The sequence below is a fragment of the Apis dorsata genome, unplaced genomic scaffold (assembly GCF_000469605.1).
Source record: "Apis dorsata unplaced genomic scaffold, Apis dorsata 1.3 scaffold_181, whole genome shotgun sequence".
Taxonomy (NCBI): domain Eukaryota; kingdom Metazoa; phylum Arthropoda; class Insecta; order Hymenoptera; family Apidae; genus Apis; species Apis dorsata.
Window position 1 is genome coordinate 114,661 of NW_006263467.1, and position 8,509 is coordinate 123,169.

Below are 8,509 nucleotides of genomic sequence, written 5' to 3' on the forward strand. Positions count from 1 at the left end.
AACGAGACGTGACCGCGGGGATGTAACGGGTGTGTATGGAACGACACAACGACGACGACGACGACGACCGGCGGGCGCCTTGTTCACGAATTTTTCGCCGCGGGATGAGTTTCGTGAAGCCGGCAGCCGAGGTGGAAATTGCTTCCAGAGAAATTGGATTTCACGATAATGGCGCGAATCGGTTGCACAGATTTCCAGGAAACCAAAACGGGTGGAAAGGAGCGGGAACCGGCGGTCCCGCTTCGATTCATCCCGACCCACTGTAAATTTCTCGATACACGCGACGATACAACCGTAACTACTATCCGTGAACTCGCCGCTGTTCTCGTTTCGAGTTTCTGGGGGAGGGGGGAGGGAGAGGGAAGAGGGATCCCTGGCAACCGTCGCGCAACGTGGAAATTACTCTTCTTCGAATTTTTTTCTTCCTCCCACTTATTTTTTATAAATAATACTCCCATCGATTCGTATATCGTATCGCAGAATCAGGCGAAATTGACGAAATTAACTCGATTATTTGAATAAAATTTGCTCGTAGATTGTGGTTTTTCTTTCGTTCGAAATCGCCTCACTTTCGTGTGAGGCGTTCGAAAGAAACACGTGCGTTTTAACAGTTAATTTCTAGCTTCGCGGTTGATACAAGACTTTTACACGCTTCGAAATTTCCTCCGTTTAAGCAGATTTACGTAATATCTTCGTCGCTACTAATTGGCTGGCCCTTCAAAGCGTAGCTAGTCACTGCTGGTTACTATCGCAAACAGAATTAGCGTGATTTGCGGTTGCGGATCTTTCGTTTAAACGTTTGCATGGAAAATCCATGGAACTAACGGGACTCCAGGTGGAGTTTCGACCGACGCCATTCTTATAATTTTAATTTTTTTTCTCCGGTATTCAGTTAATTATGCGTTGATTTTTCTTGATTTTGAAATGATATTTCTGTGTTGAATATTTTTGTGATTCTTGGGATTATAATATATTAAATAATAAATAATAAATATGATATGAAAATACAAAAAGTATTCTTGTTGGTTTTTTTTTCTGATATTTCTCAAAATAACTTGGAAATTTAATTGAATGTATGACATGTTATTTTCGAAAGAATATTTATGCGACCAGTGCTGTCAAAAATTGCGGAAACAAACTATAAAATAAAATCATCTTTCCGAAAGGATGATTTTCACTTTCACTATTCCAAAAATTTTTCAATAATTCTAATTCCCTAAAAATCATCCCGAAAAACACTACCATTATTTTCAAGATCCCGATAGACAAAATTTATCGAAGTTACTTTAATAATTTCAAATAATTAATATGAAAAGCGGATCACCAATCAACAACTACTACATAAATAAATGTTATTTAACAATTATTTTTCCATCTTTTTTTTAATGCCCAACTCTGGCTTTACCATTTTACAACCATATATATAACCACGATTCTTCGCAGGGAGCGCAGGACCTCGTGCCTGCGATCTCCACCCGCAAAGATCGTCCCAAGGGATAAGCGAGGACAAGCAAAGGCTGTTGCCCGATTCCGAAAGGAGTTAGCCTTTGGTGACAGGAAGCGGAGGAGATCGGTCACCGCGCGCGGAAGCCTGTCCGCTTCCGATCGGGGACAAGTCGGTCTCAGCTATTCCAACAAAGTATTCCTCGCACACAGACGAAAGAAAGAGAGAGAGAGAGAGAGAGAGAGAGAGAAATAAAGAGAGAGGGAGGGAGGAAGAGGAGGAGGGAGAGGGGGGCGATGAGCGCAGTCGCCGAGTCTGCGAAGTTGCCTTAATCTCGATCCGCCTGTCTCTCTCCCTCCCCCTCACTCCCTCTCTCTCCATCTTTCCACCTCTATCTTCCCCTCCCGCCACCTCTTCCCCTCTCGTCACTGGGAACGACAGACTTTGAGGGTGACTTTGAACGAGATAGAGAGTTCGAGAAACGAGAAAACGAAGCGTGGAAGCGGAGAAGAACCGTCCGTGGGCTCGTCCGTAATCCGGGTAAAGAAAGAAGCTGGCTAGAGGTAGTGGAGGCGACATCGTGGAGGACGGGTAGGAAAACGATGAAAGAGAGGAGAGAGAGAGAGAGAGAGAGAGGGAGAAGGATACAGAGAGACGGGAGAGGAGAATACCTGAGCACAAAGGCACTCGACATGGCGAAATACAGGAGAGCCGTCCAGAGAGAGAGAGAGAGAAAGAGAGAGAAGGTGGACCCGCATCACGCGAGGTTCACGCTCAAAGCATCGGCTTTGGGACTCTTGGAAATTCGTGCATTCGTTTTGAGCTACGATTATACGATATCGTGTTGATAATATATATTTGTGATATATTGTGGTAATATATTGGTACATCTCAGAGTCTCTTTCTCTCTTCCTTTTTAGGTGTTAATTGAAATTATTAATTAGATCTACGTTCTTTTTTTGTAGACAATTTTTCTGTGGTTAAAAGATTGGATATTTTTGTTTCTTTTAAAGATATAGATACATAAGGATTTCTAAAAATAGAATTTCGATTGATGCGAACGCACAAAGGGAATTCTAACTATTGCACGATTGTCTAAAAAAAAAAATATATATAATTCTGTCGAGTTGATTTTTAGAGCGGAGGAAAGACAATGAGTCCGTATATGGACATTGTAGCATCACGTAATCTCTACTATCTCGTCCTTGTACGACATCTAATTAGGACACCGTATTGGACGAAGTAAGAGACGAAGTGTGCAACATCGTCGTGTGGCTAAGGACACGATCACCTCGCTCTACCTCCTCCGTCTCGCTTCGTCTAACTTCGACTCTTTCTAATCCCGTGAATAAAATCCAAAATTTTTACATTTATCTCGAAAAAATCGACGACCAGAATCCAAAACAGAATCGTGAACAGATTTGATTTTCGTGAGAAGGGAAGGCTATGCAATTGATGAAAAAATGGACATACTTTCTTTGCTCATCCACGAATATCTTCATTTTCGCGAGAAGGGAAGAAAGAGAAGAAGAATGATAACCGAAATTTCTACATTTTTCTTCATTCCTCCAGAATGAAACAATCGTCCACGAAACTCGACCTACAACGGGCCGATTTTCTTTTTACGCCTAGGAATCGAAACACAACGAAATTTTTCCATACTTTCTTCTACACACTGAACAAGTATTCCGCGAATAACATCAACACCCTACGCGACACAACGAAAAGGAAACGATTTTCGAAAAAAGGAAAGCCATCGTTCTTTAGAAAAGTGTCTTATCATTATAATATATAACGAGAATAACATTTCGAATAATATCATCTCCGATTCACACGAGAAAGCTCTCGTACTTTCCTCCCCAAAATCGAAAGATTTGTCCTGCAACGAGAAGTGCCGATTTTCGACCCAGCAATGTGCAACGAAAAAGAAAACGTACCCGATTGCCGCGGAAAAAAAATTGATAACAACGCCGAAATTTTTCCTTCACGCTCCGGAAAGGTGTTCCACGAACAACATCAACACCCTGCTCGCAACGGGGGAACGGGCCCGAGAATGAATTCGCCGTGAGAAGGGGAGGGGAGGGCTAGCTATAGTGCGGGGGACGCAGAGAAAGAGAGAGAGAGAGAGAGAGAGAAGGGTACGCGAGATGAACACGCAGTGGGAGGGCGGTACCCCCTTAACACCGGGCACGAGGCAAAAAGGAGTCCAGCTGCGCTGCATCCTTGTCCGGGCTGCTCTCTCCCCGAAGGGAGCCGGCCCGGATTATTAAAATGCCGGATAGGGATGGGGAAGAAGAGGGTTCCGTTCCACTGTTACCGTGGGGCCTACGTAGCCCACGAAACCGGTACAACCCTCCGCCTCCCTTTCTCTCCGCTTCCTCCCCATTCTTGTCCAACCTTCTTCGATCCCCGTCCGGGCCTCTCTCTCGCTTTCTCGCTCCCTCTTTCCCCTCCCTTCTCTCTCTCTCTTTTTCTCTTTCGAGAGAGAGAGAAAGAGACGGGCTGATTCGGTATTCAAGTTGGAAGTCGGTGGTGCACACGGGCCGGGCTGCATAAAATCTCCCTAAAAACTCCCTCCCTCGACAATGATACCAATCAACCGGAGGCCGCCATCGAGGCCACCAATCAGGGAGGCTTTGACGCGCGGCGACAACGTTTTTTGGGATTAATTCTCGGGATGACGGGGCGACACTTGGTCCCTTGATCGTCGGGACGACGAGGGGGAAATAACCGATTGGATAGAGAGGCGATTCGATCCGATACGATGTTTAATTTTAAGGGTGGGAGGGGGCATGTCACGAGAGGCGGTAAAGTTTTCAAGTAATTGGTTTCACGAGCAAATTACAATTTTTTTTGTTGCAAGGATTTTGCAAATATTTCCAATGATCTCGAAGGGAAAAGTTGAAGTGTAAAGAAGGTTGGGACTTGGGGCTAATTATGCCTCGTCCCCTGTCATCGTTTAACGATCTAAACAAGGGAATAGGACGACCCTTCGACACCTTGCAGCTTCTTGGCCACCTTGCGTATCACCGACACAACAAAGAAAATCCGCTAAGCACGTGCAATGTGCTCCCTCCTCCTAGGGACTGAGTTACCTGAGAGCTTTTAAGGATCCTAATACATTTTGTTTAGGGTAGACCTATTGTCGAGTGACGAACGTTAAACGAAATTATCGGGAGGACTCGAAACAGGGTGGAAACAAATTTCTTTCTTCTTTTTTTTTTTTTGACCTGACTTTTTTCGGAAAAGGTGTTTTTTTCCCCTCCTTCGTTGGAGGATCGCTCGAAACATCGATTATTTTCTTGATTAATCGTTAATCAGGATGATAGAAATTTCGAAGAGATAATTTCACAATGATTCAAAAATAAATTGGAATAGTAATCAAGCATTTATCGAGGAAAGAAATAATAAAAGTGGAAACTCACTTACCCCTTACGTTAAACAGATGTCGCTCCCTTCTTTCCTCAGAAATGTTTCGAAGTTGCAAAATCCTCTCGCCCGTTGATCTCCGCAACTCTTCCAGAAGAATAATGGTTCGCCTCGCTGTCGAAAAACAAGAGCGACTCGGTTAGCGTAACGTTTAACGGAACCGATCGATAAATCGTCAACTTTACGTTCACGTTCCGTTATTTTACATTTTCGTGGGTGAATCAATCCTTTGCCGTCGACGAGAAATTTTTAATATGTATATGTATACATGATGTTAATAAGTTAATATTAAATTCGTACGAAAACTTTTTAAATATATAATCGGGATATTGGTGGGATAATTGGACGTTTTTCATATTTTCCTATAATTTTGCATTTATTAAGCGTCGTTGCGTGTTATGTAATCGTCGATGGGATAAACAAGACCCTTGATAACCGTGACCCCGATCGAGGCCACGAGTAAGCGGCATTAATCGAGGTTTTACCGTGTTCCACGACGAATCATCAATTTAATCCTCCCATATCCTTGAATATTTTCCACTAACTTCCATCAGGTGTATTAGGTGTTCGAATTCGAATAGGAAAAAAACTAGCCTATAAAATTCCTATCTTATCCTCCAACAATTCGACAAAATTTCGATGCAATAAAATTTAAAGTATATTAAAATCTATCCAATTCTGAAATACATTATTAAGATCCTAAATCTAATTGTGAAACAAATTATTACCAACAAATTACATTACAACAATCGTTCTAATTTTTATTTTATATCCCCTGACGATATATTCTAAATTATACTAAAAACTAACCAACAAAATTCCAATCTTCACTTTAGATATTCTAAATTATATTAAAATCTATCCAATTCTAAAATATATTATTAATAATTCCATAATAAATTTCGATAGATATTGAAACCTATCCAACTCTGAAACACACCATTGCTAACAAATTGCATTACAACAATTCCAATCTTTATTTTATACTTATCCCCTAACGATTCCACAAAATTTCAAAATATTAAAACCTATCTAAAACCATCCCTAACACATTATTAACAAATTACATTAAAAACTAACTATCAAAATCCCCAATTTCCACCTTACTTATCCCCTAATATTGAGATTCCAAAATCTCAATACGATACATTCCAAATTACTAATTAAAAACTAGCCAACAAAATTAAAAATTCCACTATATATATATATCCCTAAATATATCCCTAAACGATTCCACAAAATCTCAGACACGATATTCCCAACAACCGTCATAATTCCAATCCTCGACCACTTCCCCTAAAAATAATCCCTGAACGATTATTCCACGAGATTTCGATGGTCGAAACTAAAATCCATACTTATATAAACAAATTAAAAAAAAAAAACAAACCCACCAACCCAATCCTCAACATCGTCCATTTCCATCCCCAAACGATCATACCACCTCCGACTACGTTACGAAACAATAATTAAAGATAAAAGCGCGGCTTTTCAACTTCGTACGTGAGAACAAGAGATATCCCATTCCGGGGCCAGAGAGAGACAGAGAGACACAGAGACAGAGAGACAGAGAGAGAGAGAGGCGGCTCTCACCTTGGCGGCGGCTCGCTTCAACAGCTTACTCGCGCGGGCCTAGCCGCGCGCATAATCGCACGGAAACGTTCCGCAAACAGCCACACAGTCCCGGGCTCCACGGATTCCCGCCGAGTTTGTCCCGGATATCGCGCAGGCCAGCAAGCCGCGGGTAGGGATCGCCGCCAACGTCCCGTCACTAATTACATTCTCCTCGCGCAATCACGGCCGCGTGTACACTTACGCCCTGGCCCGCGTCCAATCGCCCCACACTCGAGATCCGAAGCTCCTTCCCCCGCTCCCCTCTCCTCCACCTTCTTCTCTCTTGCGCCTGAAACTTTTCAGGGACTGAATTTTTTTTCTTTAATCTTTGTATAGGTGATACTTCTCTTTCTCAAGAGATTCAAGGAATAATAATAATAATAATAGGAAAGTTTGGAATATTAATAAGATTGATACGTTTCGTTCTTTTTTTTTTTTGATCTTTGTGCAAAGGTGTTTATTTCTTCGTTTATTAAGAGATTCGATCAAGGATAGAATAGTGATGATGATCAGGTTTTATTTTAGGGGGTTTTTTTTTTAAAATTCTTGGGAGGGAAAGAGGAGATGTTGAGGAGAGGTTTTTGGAGGAGAAGGTTGGAAGTACGTTTGCCTCACCTGAAATAAAGGCGTTCGACGGTTTGGGGTAAAAGCGACACTTTTAATGAGTTTTGAGGGTGGAGTCAGTCCTTCTGTCGAGTCTCCCACTATTCTTCTTTCTTTGCCGGGCTCATGGGTATGAACGTACCTGGAATTCTAAAGTTGGTCACGTGGGAAAGCTTACTCTGGAACATCTTACTAATAATGAAAGGAGGGTAGATGTTCGATGTTTTAGGGAAATTTGATGAATTTTCGGATGTTTAGGCGGAATTTTGATCGGGTTTAAAAGAAAAAAAAAAAAAGAAAAAGGAAAAGGATCATCTATCTTGGATGCTTTTCGAAAAAAAAGGCAATTTTAAAATCGATCCTGGAGATCTTTTTCAGAACAATTTGACAAAGAGTGTGGAAGTGGCTTTTATTATAAAGTTGGAAAGAAATTTTCATCGGTGCGGCAACCTGGCAGAGAGTAGTAGCTGCCAGCTTTTAGCGAGCGAAACGAAATTTGAAACGGGCGAATATTTTCGTAATGTAATTTTCGAAACGTATCTTTACATCCAAAATATATCGAATTATCTTGTCTTCTTGATATTCTTTCTTTTTTTTTTTTTTTTTTTTTTCTAGAAATTTAAAGACGTTCGAATTATTTTTTTTCCCCTCCCTCGAGAACGAAAAAAGATGGAGAGAGAGAGAGAGAGAAACACTTTTTTTCAACGGAATATTTTTCTCTAATTTTTTCGAAAAACACCAAGGTAATATCACCCACGTCAGAATTTTTTCGGAATATGTTTCGACACCAACGTCACAGCCAATTTGCTTTGACGTTCTTGGGGTTACGTAATAACGAGTTTCGAGAAGAGGATGATGGTTTTTCGGGCGGATTTTGAAAGACGGGAGAGAAAGAGAGAGAGGAAAAGATTATTTCTTTTTTTTTTTTTTTCTTTCAAAGAAATAAATTATAAGACTCGATGCTCGAAATCAGATCCCCAAAAAATTTGAAAAATTGGCTCGACCTGAAACTGAAAATTTAAATTTTAAAAATAATAATTTAACTTCCAATCGATTCCTCCTACTTCAAATATAATAATATTATATATAATACGTAAAACTTTAAATCAATTCCTGAAAAGAGAGAAAACAATTACCGAAATTACTCGATCGATCGATCGATCACACCTGCAAAAAAAGAAAAAAAAGAAAAAGAGAATGATAATTATGCGACAACGAAACGAAACGAAACGAAAGTAAGATTGCAACGTTAAATATTATAAGCGTGATGGCGTCGAAGGCGATAAAATTTGATCGTGCACACGCGAGAGAAGGGGGCGCGCAAAAATCCATACAACCCTCCTCTTAACGCGCACACCCCGTCACGGGGCGAGATCCGTAAAAGTTGAAACGCCCGGCGTGACGTAGCGCGCCCCGTCC

General features: G+C 41.2%; 1 long non-coding RNA gene across 1 annotated transcript in view; it reads right to left on the reverse strand.

Annotated features, from left to right (window-relative positions):
• Window positions 1-6,479: 6,479 nt before the first annotated feature.
• LOC116185447 overlaps window positions 6,480-8,509 on the reverse strand; it is an 8,659-nt gene continuing 6,629 nt past the window's right edge. Inside the window, exons 2-4 of the long non-coding RNA XR_004150303.1 lie at window positions 8,428-8,431; window positions 7,103-7,240; window positions 6,480-6,776 (exon numbers count right to left, since the gene is read on the reverse strand). This is a non-coding gene — a long non-coding RNA (uncharacterized LOC116185447). The remainder of the gene's footprint in view (window positions 6,777-7,102; window positions 7,241-8,427; window positions 8,432-8,509) is intronic.